Below are 11,424 nucleotides of genomic sequence, written 5' to 3' on the forward strand. Positions count from 1 at the left end.
CCCAGGGTGGCGGAAACAGACTAGAAGTCACAGATACAGGTGACGGGCCGGGGTATACAGCCCCCAGGGTGGCGGAACAGACAAGATACAGGACAGGACCTGGCAACTCAGTTGCACAGAACACACTGAAAGAAAGTGTTGCTCAGGCACCTCCTACTGGGTGGAGGGGGTTTAAGTATCCAGTGACTCACAACAATAGGCTGGGGACGCATTATGAGTGCGCACATTGTAACTACAAGAATCAGACAGTAACCGCGCCGCTGCCCTAAGCAATCAGACAAGAGACAGGCACACAGCAGATACTGGAGCAAAGTGTGCAGCCTGGACTGATAGGTAAGATGGCGGTCTTGCATGGTGGGAGGTGGTAAGCCATGCCAGCACGCCGCCAGGGATGTTACATGAATATGTTTCTCCCAAGAGGCGAAACTTTCATCTATACCTTTATTAAAATTATCCAGCTCAATTGGAGTGGCCAGCAATTTTAAATCATCTTGTAGCCTGGCAATCTCCTTATCCAGTGACATAAGAGTGCTAGTATTTTTCTTAATGATAAGAAGAAGAAATTTTTCAGAACAATCGTCACAGATGATCCTCCACTGTTTGGTAAAATCGTCATCATCTCGGCCATAGGAGGGGAACACCTGTACTCGCAGACCACGAGGGATCAGTTTCTCGCTTACATAATTTTCTAATGTCGTTTTATTCCACCAAAGTTTAATCTTTTGGTGGAAATGGTGCTTCAAGTCCCGCTTTATATCAGATAATTTTGTTAGGTCACTATTCTCCACCTATGGAATTCTGTTTTTAAAAAACGTAAGTGCTTGGGTATGCCAAGCAGCTTCTTTAGTACGCCAGTCCATAATAAGACTATAAACAACCTCTGTGAAGACACAGGAAAATAGATTAGCAACATATATGGATAAGCATATAGTGGCTGTGCAAACACACGACTATAATACCCTACAATTAGATTGCACAACAGCAGAATAATGACAAAATAGAACAACTTTATTTGATAAAATTAGACATATAGGATCAACAAAACAGAATCCAACAGGTGGTATACAGGAGGTGTGGTACTAGGATAGTGCGTGCAAAGCAGTCATCAAAGCAAAAGGTGGCTACTTTGAAGAACCTAGAATATAAGACATATTTTCAGTTGTTTCACACTTTTTTGTTAAGTATATAATTCCACATGTGTTAATTCATAGTTTTGATGTCTTCAGTGTGAATGTACAATTTTGAAAGTCATGAAAATACAGAAAAATCTTTAAATGAGAAGGTGTGTCCAAACTTTTGGTCTGTACTGTTTGTTCATCCGTATAATAAAGAAGATGGTATCAGGAGCTCAAAAATAATGAATAACAATATCTAAGTATACAGTAAGACGGACAATTCTATATGATATAATCCACAGGATAATGGAGTAATATAGCATGGACTGCAGTTATTTCACATGGTAGTGAGAAAAACTTATTTTAAACAAACAATAAAAGTTCAGCTTTCCTTATCATCAACACACAGTTCTGGAGCTTGCACCTCCAGGCACACCCAACACTGAATGAGCCAGATGGCTGTGTATTTATCCTCTGGACTCCACCCTAGGGTGGAGATATTGTGAATAGTGTTGAGCCACCCCCGTAGTGTTCGGGTTCGGTTCGGTTCGTCGAACACCGGGATGTTCGAGGAACTGTTCGTCGAACTGTTCGTCGAACACCTTAGAACACCGTCGAACACCGTTAAAACCAATGGCAGGCAAACAAAAACACATAGAAACACATAGAAAACACCTGCAAAGGTGTCCAAAAGCTGACAAACTGCTCAGAAGACACTCTCTTTAAAAAAGCCGGCCGGCAAATTCAGCAGCGGCATACACCGGTACCCGACAATTTAGACAAGAAGGAATAGAGCATCACACATAGATTAGATAGATAGAAACATGTCAGTCACACATATAAGAAGCACAGTGACAGTGTTGGTTACTGCACTTGTCATTTAGTGTAAAGGATTTATTAAAAAAAATATTAGTGTTTTCATGCACCGTCTCTTTAAAAAAGCCGGCCGGCAATTCAGCATCTGTACCCGACAATTTAGAACAGAAAGAATAGAGCTTCACACATAGATTAGATAGATAGAAACATGTCAGTCACATATATAATAAGTACAGTGATAGTGTTGCTTACTGTACTTGTCATTTAGTGTAAAGGATTTATTTAAAAAAATAATAGTGTTTTCATGCACTGTCTCTTTAAAAAAGCCGGCCGGCAATTCAGCAGCGGTACCCGACAATTTAGAACAGAAAGATAGAGCATCACACATAGATTAGATAGATAGAAACATGTCAGTCACATATATATGAAGTACAGTGATAGTGTTGGTTACTGTACTTGTCATTTAGTATTAAAATAAAGGATTTATTATTAAAAAAATTGGCGTGGGGTTCCCCTTAATTTTAGGCTCTAGCGGAGGTTAAGCAGACGGCTGGGGCAGATGTTTGAAGCCTGGGAAGGGGGTAATACCCACGGAGCTTCCCAGGCTACTAATATCAGCCCCCAGCTGAATACATAGCCTTTACTAGCTATTAAAATGGGGGACCCCCCCAAAAAAATGACGTGGGGTACCCCCTAATTTAATAGCTAGCAAAGGCTAGGCAGACAGCTGGGGGCTGATATTAATAGCCCAGGAAGGGAGCCATGAATATTGGCCCCCTCCCAGGCTAGAAACACCAGCCGTCAGCCGCCCCAGAAATGGCGCATTCATAGGATGCGCCAATTCTGGCATTTAGCCTCGCTCTTCCACGCTGCCCTGGTGCGGTGGCAGGGGGTAATAGGGTTGGGGTTGATGTCAGCTTATAATGCCAGCTGACATCAAGCCCAGGTTAGTAATGGAGAGGCGTCTATAAGACACCCCCATTACTAACCCCATAGTCAAAGTTAAAAAAAACACAAACACCCAGAATAAAGTCCTTTAATTGAAATAAAGACACAATCCTTTATTGTTCTAAATTAAACCATACTTACCATCACGCCCATTCCAGCTGAAGCCAACGATCTCCTGCAATAAAAGAAAAATAATAAAGCAACCTCATCCTTACCTTTCCATGGTTCCCACGACAGCTTCAGCTCTGCTACATCGAGATGACAGGCTGGACCGCAGCAGAACGCTGCCATCCAGCCTGTCATCCCGCAGACACTGAGAAGCGCAGGCTTGCTTGCGCTGCTCAGCGTCTCTCTGTGACGACATCCAGATGAGCCGAGTTCATGTCCAATGAACTCGGCTCACCTCATGCACGTCACTGACAGCGTGGGAAAATTCTCACGCTGAAGCGCTGATTGCAGGAGAATTTTCCCACGCTGTCAGTGACGTGCAGGAGGTGAGCTGAGTTCATTGGACATGAGCTCACCTCATGCACATCACTGACAGCGTGGGAGAATTCTCCTGCACTCAGCACTTCAGCGTGAGAATTTTCCCACGCTGTCAGTGACGTTCATGAGGTGAGCCGAGTTCATTGGACATGACCTCGGCTCATCTGGATGCCGTCACAGCGAGACAGTGAGGAGCGTAAGCATGCCTGCGCTTCTCAGTGTCTGCGGGATGACAGACTGGATGGCAGCGTTCTGCTGCGGTCCAGCCAGTCATCTCGATGTAGCAGAGCTGAAGCTGTCGTGGGAACCATGGAAAGGTAAGGATGAGGTTGGTTTATTATTTTTCTTTTATTGCAGGAGATCGTTGGCTTCAGCTGGAATGGGTGTGATGGTAAGTATGGTTTAATTTAGAACAATAAAGAATTGTGTCTTTATTTCAATTAAAGGACTTTATTCTGGGTGTTGTGTTTTTTTTAAATACTTTACTAGAAATTCATGGCGGTCATGTCTAATACTGGCGTGACCCCATGAATTTTGGGCTTGGGGCCAGCTGATAATACCAAGCTGGCCCTAACCCCTTTATTACCCAGTGAGCCACCGCACCAGGGCCCTGGATGAGTTGGGTACAGCGCCAGAAGATGGCGCTTCTATGAACGCGCCATTTTCCGGGGTGGCTGCGGACTGCAATTTGTAGCGGGGGGGGGGCCCAGAAAGCTTGGGCCTCCCTGCGCTGCAGATTCCAGCCCCCAGCTGCCTAGTTGTACCTGGCTGGACACAAAAATAGGGCGAAGCCCCACGTACTTTTTTTTTAATTATTTCATGAAATTCATGAAATAATTAAGAAAAAAAGGCCTTCCCTATATTGTTGTGTCCGGCCAGGTACAAATAGGCAGCTGGTGGTTGGGGGCAGCCCGTTCCTGCCTGCTGTACCTGGCTGGACACAAATATAGTGCGAAGCCCCACTTCAATTTTTTTTAATTATTTCATGAAATTCATGAAATAATTAAGAAAAAAAGGGCTTCCCTATATTGTTGTGTCCGGCCAGGTACAAATAGGCAGCTGGTGGATGGGGGCAGCCCGTTCCTGCCTGCTGTACCTGGCTGGACACAAATATAGTGCGAAGCCCCACTTCAATTTTTTTAAATTATTTCAGGAAATTCATGAAATAATTTAAAAAAAATTGACGTGGGGCTTCGCACTATATTTGTGTCCAGCCAGGTACAGCAGGCAGGAACGGGCTGCCCCCAACCACCAGCTGCCTATTTGTACCTGGCCGGACACAACAATATAGGGAAGCCCTTTTTTTCTTAATTATTTCATGAAATAATTTAAAGAAAATTGACGTGGGGCTTCGCCCTGTTTTTGTGTCCAGCCAGGTACAACTAGGCAGCTGGGGGCTGGAATCCGCAGCGCAGGGAGGCCCAAGCTTTCTGGGCCACCCCCGCTGCAAATTGCAGTCCGCAGCCACCCCGGAAAATGGCGCGTTCATAGAAGCGCCATCTTCTGGCGCTGTACCCAACTCATCCAGGGCCCTGATGCGGTGGCTCACTGGGTAATAAAGGGGTTAGGGCCAGCTTGGCATTATCAGCTGGCCCTAAGCCCGAAATTCATGGGGTCACGCCAATATTAGACATGACCACCATGAATTTCTAGTAAAGTATTTAAAAAAAACACAACACCCAGAAAAAAGTCCTTTAATTGAAATAAACACACAATTCTTTATTGTTCTAAATTAAACCATACTTACCATCACGCCCATTCCAGCTGAAGCCAACGATCTCCTGAAATAAAAGAAAAATAATAAAGCAACATCATCCTTACCTTTCCATGGTTCCCATGACAGCTTCAGCTCTGCTACATCGAGATGACAGGCTGGACCGCTGCAGAACGCTGCCATCCAGCCTGTCATCCCGCAGACACTGAGAAGCGCAGGCTTGCTTGCGCTCCACAGTGTCTCTCTGTGAGGGCATCCAGATGAGCCGAGTTAATGTCCAATGAACTCGGCTCACCTCATGCACGTCACTGACAGCGTGGGAAAATTCTCCTGCACTCAGCGCTTCAGCGTGGGAGAATTCTCACACTGAAGCGCTGAGTGCAGGAGAATTCTCCCACGCTGTCAGTGACGTGCAGGAGGTGAGCTGAGTTCATTGGACATGAGCTCACCTTATGCACGTCACTGACAGCGTGGGAAAATTCTCCTGCACTCAGCGCTTCAGCGGGAGAATTCTCACGCTGAAGCGCTGAGTGCAGGAGAATTCTCCCACGCTGTCAGTGACGTGCAGGAGGTGAGCTGAGTTCATTGGACATGAGCTCACCTTATGCACGTCACTGACAGCGTGGGAGAATTCTCCTGCACTCACCGCTTCAGCTTGAGAATTTTCCCACGCTGTCAGTGACGTGCATGAGGTGAGCCGAGTTCATTGGACATGAACTCGGCTCATCTGGATGTCGTCACAGAGAGACGCTGAGCAGCGCAAGCAAGCCTGCGCTTCTCAGTGTCTGCGGGATGAGAGGCTGGATGGCAGCGTTCTGCTGCGGTCCAGCCTGTCATCTCGATGTAGCAGAGCTGAAGCTGTCGTGGGAACCATGGAAAGGTAAGGATGAGGTTGCTTTATTATTTTTCTTTTATTGCAGGAGATCGTTGGCTTCAGCTGGAATGGGCGTGACGGTAAGTATGGTTTAATTTAGAACAATAAAGGATTGTGTCTTTATTTCAATTAAAGGACTTTATTCTGGGTGTTTGTGCTTTTTTTTAACTTTGACTATGGGGTTAGTAATGGGGGTGTCTTATAGACGCCTCTCCATTACTAACCTGGGCTTGATGTCAGCTGGCATTATAAGCTGACATCAACCCCAACCCTATTACCCCCTGCCACCGCACCAGGGCAGCGTGGAAGAGCGAGGCTAAGTGCCAGAATTGGCGCATCCTATGAATGCGCCATTTCTGGGGCGGCTGACGGCTGGTGTTTCTAGCCTGGGAGGGGGCCAATATTCATGGCTCCCTTCCTGGGCTATTAATATCAGCCCCCAGCTGTCTGCCTAGCCTTTGCTAGCTATTAAATTAGGGGGGACCCCACGTCATTTTTTTGGGGGGGTCCCCCATTTTAATAGCTAGTAAAGGCTATGTATTCAGCTGGGGGCTGATATTAGTAGCCTGGGAAGCTCCGTGGGTATTACCCCCTTCCCAGGCTTCAAACATCTGCCCCAGCCGTCTGCTTAACCTCCGCTAGAGCCTAAAATTAAGGGGAACCCCACGCCAATTTTTTTAATAATAAATCCTTTATTTTAATACTAAATGACAAGTACAGTAACCAACACTATCACTGTACTTCATATATATGTGACTGACATGTTTCTATCTATCTAATCTATGTGTGAAGCTCTATTCTGTCTGTTATAAATTGTCGGGTACCGCTGCTGAATTGCCGGCCGGCTTTCTTAAAGAGACGGTGCATGAAAACACTATTATTTTTTTTTATAAATCCTTTACGCTAAATGACAAGTACAGTAAGCAGCACTGTCACTGTACTTCGTATATATGTGGCTGACATGTTTATATCTATCTAATCTATGTGTGAAGCTCTATTCTTTCGGTTCTAAATTGTCGGGTACCGGTGTATGCCGCTGCTGAATTGCCGGCTTTTCATGTTTCACTGTGAGCACTGTTCCCATCGATTTGGGCAACCACTGTAATGCCACAACCACCATGGCTGTGGCATTACAGTGAGTGGCAGACAATCCCTGCATGATTGGTGCTCTAAATAGCGCCAGACATGCAGGACACGCTTTTGGTGCACGAACAGTTATCGAACATAATCTCGAACAGCCGAATTTTTTGCAAATCGTTCGGGTTCGTGGAACAACTCGAACACCGCCCAAAACAGCTCGAATTTGAGATTGGCGAACAGTTCTAGTCGAACACCGCTCATCTCTAATTGTGAATAGCCTTCCACCCACTCTACAGCTGTTCACTCAACCTAGCCCTAAACATGGCCAATTAACCCCTCAGCACTTAGTGTGCTGGAGAATTTTCCTAGGTTCATATCACTAGCTAACAACCTCAGTGATACATATCTCCCCTCCAGTACTTTGCCAGTGACTTTGTCACAGCTGACTTCAAGCAAGGAAATAGAAACATCTAAGGCAACCCCTTTGAAATATTGCAGCAATACTGGTGGCATACTATTGGCACTTGCATACATTGGTTTTTTGCACACAGATTGGCAGACTATGCATGTAGAGAGGAGAAAGGGTCTCTGCCAGGCACTTTCTGCAGCGCTTATCTTCAAGGGCAAGTCATAATTGGGCATGCTAAAATCTAATCTGAGCCCATGTCCCATGTTGTGGAAAATTTCTGCCACTGATTTGGTCACAAATCCGATTCGCAATGAGTCCACACGTTACTTGAATATTTTGTGTTACTGATTGGGTGAAGATTTCACCATGCCCAATCACAAAGAATTGCATAGCATGAAATCCACAATCCACTTTTGTGTGGATATTTTCCGCAATGTGTGAATAAATTAGGTTTAAAAAAAAAAGACATTCTCTTGCATTGTATTGTAAATTATTGAGGTTTTGCCGATACAGAATCTGCATCACTACAAATCCATAGCAAATCTTGAAGTGTGTACATAGCCTAAGAGTACGTGCACACGTTAAGTATTTGCAGCAGAAATTTCTGCATCTCTTGGTAGGAAAAACGCTGTGTAAAATAGGCACATTTTTGACATGCGTTTTTTAGGCAGATTTTTCCCCACTTTGTTGCAGATTTTTCTGTAGCAAAAATGTTGAAAGAATTGACATGCTGCAGATTTAAATCTGCTACAAATCTTTAAAGAGAAATTAAGCAACGTGTGCATGAGACTTCAGAAATCTCATTCACTTTGCTGACACTAGGAAATCCTTCAGGTTTTGTTACAAATCTGTGCAGAAAAAAGTTGCAACAAAACGGAAACTTGTGCACAGACCGTACAATCAAGGTGCACGTGTACACATTGGGGGAAACTTTTGAAGTGCCCCATGGCAGAATTGTTTGTGTAAGTCATATGTCACGATGGTGTTGGGACTATAGGCGCTAACCAGGTCCCTAGAACTAGGGGTGCCCTAGTCTATCCCTGTCCCCAGGATAACTCCTGAGGTTGGAGACGCTGGGTTCTCGTTCCTTGCTATGCTGCTATATCTACCCTGATCTGTCACACAGGGTAGTGGAAAGCTGAAGTGTATAGGAACACGCTAACCAGACAAACAAGTGAAGACGGACAGGGATAAATGAAAACACCAACCATACAAAATACACAGATCAAACAACAGAGTGGGACACAAGGGAGTTAAAGGAAGGAGAAACCAAATAGGAGATGATGAGGATGTGTACACAAACAATACTCCAAGCAACAATCTCCAAACACCAACTCCAAGCACAAACTACTCCTCCAACTCCAGAACAAGGCAGTAAGAACTAACACTGGCAATCCCCAAGCATATATAGCAGGGGGGAGTGGCCAACACTGAAAAGCTGGGACAATCCAAGTAGGAAAGCTCCAGGAGCTTCAACTGAACAGATTAACCCTTGCACTGCTAGGAATGAAAAAACTGCACTGTTTAATAAGATGGTGAAGTACTTCTAACCAGTGCAGGAGTTCATGAAACCAGACACTCAAAAATTCTAAAAATGTGGCTGGTGCTTTGTGGGAGGCAAAGGAGATGTCAGCAGCTTGAAACAAAATATAAAAGCTTGGACATATTCTATGAGCATGTATAGTGCTGAATTTTAGCTTTGGGTTGTATTCTATGTGGTCTTCTGCTAAATATGTCTGATAAAAAGCCATAAATTCAAATCTATACAAAGACATGTGACAATTTTATACACTGATATATCAAAAGTACAACTGGGACCCTACAACCTCCACGCTCTCTATTAGTGTCCCGGCTGTTTGGCACACTTGTATTACACATTAGTATATTTAGTATCAGGCATTCATGGCAAAACATAAGCAAAATGAATAGTGGTCTTATTGCTAATAGATGCTGTGTACAGAGATCTGTTTTTCTGTAATATATTCTATTGTATCTTAAAAATAATTATTGCTCATTTCTACGACAATGCTGCTGGCAGTTGCTAGTTTATAAACAGTATTTCTATTAATTCTTTTATCATTTCCTGCGCTCTTCCAACAATTATATTGTGGGGCTATAATCCTCTCAAACTGCAATTATTTGCCACTGTGTACAAAGGTAAAGCTTAGTATGGCATATTATTCAACACATTCTTATTAAATGTATCCGTCAATGTTGACGTTCCATGTTGGCAGCTGTTCTGGTGGACAACAATGTCTTTTAGTTCCCTTTGAGATTTTTATCTTACTGCATTTTTAGCTTATATATGCAGATTTCATGCATTTGGAGGAAATTCAAAGATCATAGTGCAGAAGTTGCTAACAACAGCGAAAACAGCACTTTGACGAACATGGCTTCACAAAGCAAACAATAAAAAAGGCTAAATATAATCCAGAAAATACCCGGTAAAATAAAATATCACTGAATAAATAGTATGTCACTTTAGAAGATATTTACGAGCTGAAAAAGTGCACAAAATCCATACTCGGCTATTTGCTAAATCATCTTACAAGGGATCACAGCGCAAGTGTTTCAAGGGAATTAAGAAAGCTAAAAGCCCAGCTGTGGTTTTTATAACATGCCTGTCATTCTTTTATCAAAAGAACAGAAGCCAAAAAATGTGATCCAGCATTTTTGTACAGAAGAAAGCGAATTTCTTCAGGATCTGTTCACACTAGTGTCATGGTTTCTATTCATAGTTGAGCCAGGATTATCTAAAATCTCTTGATCCAAAGGAATCTTGCTGGACCCCAATGATTTATAACAATGTTCATTGGGTTTATGTTCTATTATTTTTTAGCCTCTTTTCAGAATTGTTTTATGACTTCCTTTCATTTTTCTATGCATCCCATTATGCTATTCTTTTCTTCAAAAATACCAGAAACTTTAAAAAAAAAGTATAAACAGAGCATTAAAAGCACCAACTATTTCATCAATCTCTCTCTGCAAACTCATGACTACTTTCTTTAGCGTATGTGCACACTTGCATTTAGTGTGAGTGAGTGTGAGGCTGCATAAATACATTACATTATTTTTATGCCTCAATTTTCAAATCTTCTTGCAGCGATTTTCCAAAATTGCAATAGAAACTGAGGTTGAGGTTCTACTGCTATTGTGGAAAAAGAAAACTCGGCCACATCGTGTGAACATGTCCTGAAGGTTGGTATCTCAGCTGATGCAGAAATGCTCAAATTGAGGTGATAACTGACTGTAAGAAACATCAAACATAGAAAAGATTTAGTTACCTTATTTTTTTCCTTCCATTCGTGTCTCATATGAACATTAAAACTGGTAAATATGGAAAGAAAAGTACTCTATATGTCCCAGGATATCATCAATGACCCCTCCTTTCTCCATCCCACTGTCATGTGTCTGGCTGTTATACAACTGGCTGCAGCAGGAGCCTCCCCACCTCACATTAGGACAAAAAGATCAACACCTCCTCAAAAATGCCACAGGCCAACAATATATTAAGGCCACGGCCCCACTATCAGTATTTGATGAGTGTTCGGTCAGTATTTTTTCTCAGGAGTGGGAGCCAAAACCAGGAGTGGGTGACAAATGTAGAATTGGTGACTTGTTTCTATTATACCTTTTCTCTGATTGTTCCTCACCTGATTTTGGCTCCCACCCCTGAGAAAAAATACTGACCGAATACTGATCAAATACTGATAGTGGGGCCATGGCTTAACCCCTGTATTCTGTCTTGTAACTGTTAGTTTTAGGAACATGCAGAAAATCGGCAGACTGATGAACAGTGGGGGAAAAAATATCCAATTTAATTCTATTGTTCTTTTATACAATTCCAAAAAAGTTGGTACGCTGTGTAAAATGTAAAGAAAACAAGAATGCAAAGAATTGGAATTCTCCTCTTATAGTCATATCTTATTCAGAACAGCACATTGAACATAGATCAGAAGGTGAACATTGGACAGTTTTCCAT

General features: G+C 43.1%; 1 protein-coding gene across 2 annotated transcripts in view; it reads right to left on the bottom strand.

The window, feature by feature from the left end:
- DIPK1A (divergent protein kinase domain 1A) overlaps positions 1-10,802 on the bottom strand; it is a 250,794-nt gene extending 239,992 nt beyond the window's left edge. The window contains exon 1 of one of the 2 annotated variants that reach the window (XM_073643202.1): positions 10,727-10,802. The gene's annotated coding sequence lies outside the window, so the exon portion shown is untranslated. The remainder of the gene's footprint in view (positions 1-10,726) is intronic. The other variant, XM_073643203.1, reaches the window with a different exon arrangement.
- Between the last annotated feature and the right edge of the window lie 622 nt (positions 10,803-11,424).

Source organism: Phyllobates terribilis, unplaced genomic scaffold, assembly GCF_046119375.1.
Source record: "Phyllobates terribilis strain yellow unplaced genomic scaffold, ASM4611937v1 Scaffold_8__6_contigs__length_399053987, whole genome shotgun sequence".
Classification (NCBI taxonomy): Eukaryota; Metazoa; Chordata; class Amphibia; order Anura; family Dendrobatidae; genus Phyllobates; species Phyllobates terribilis.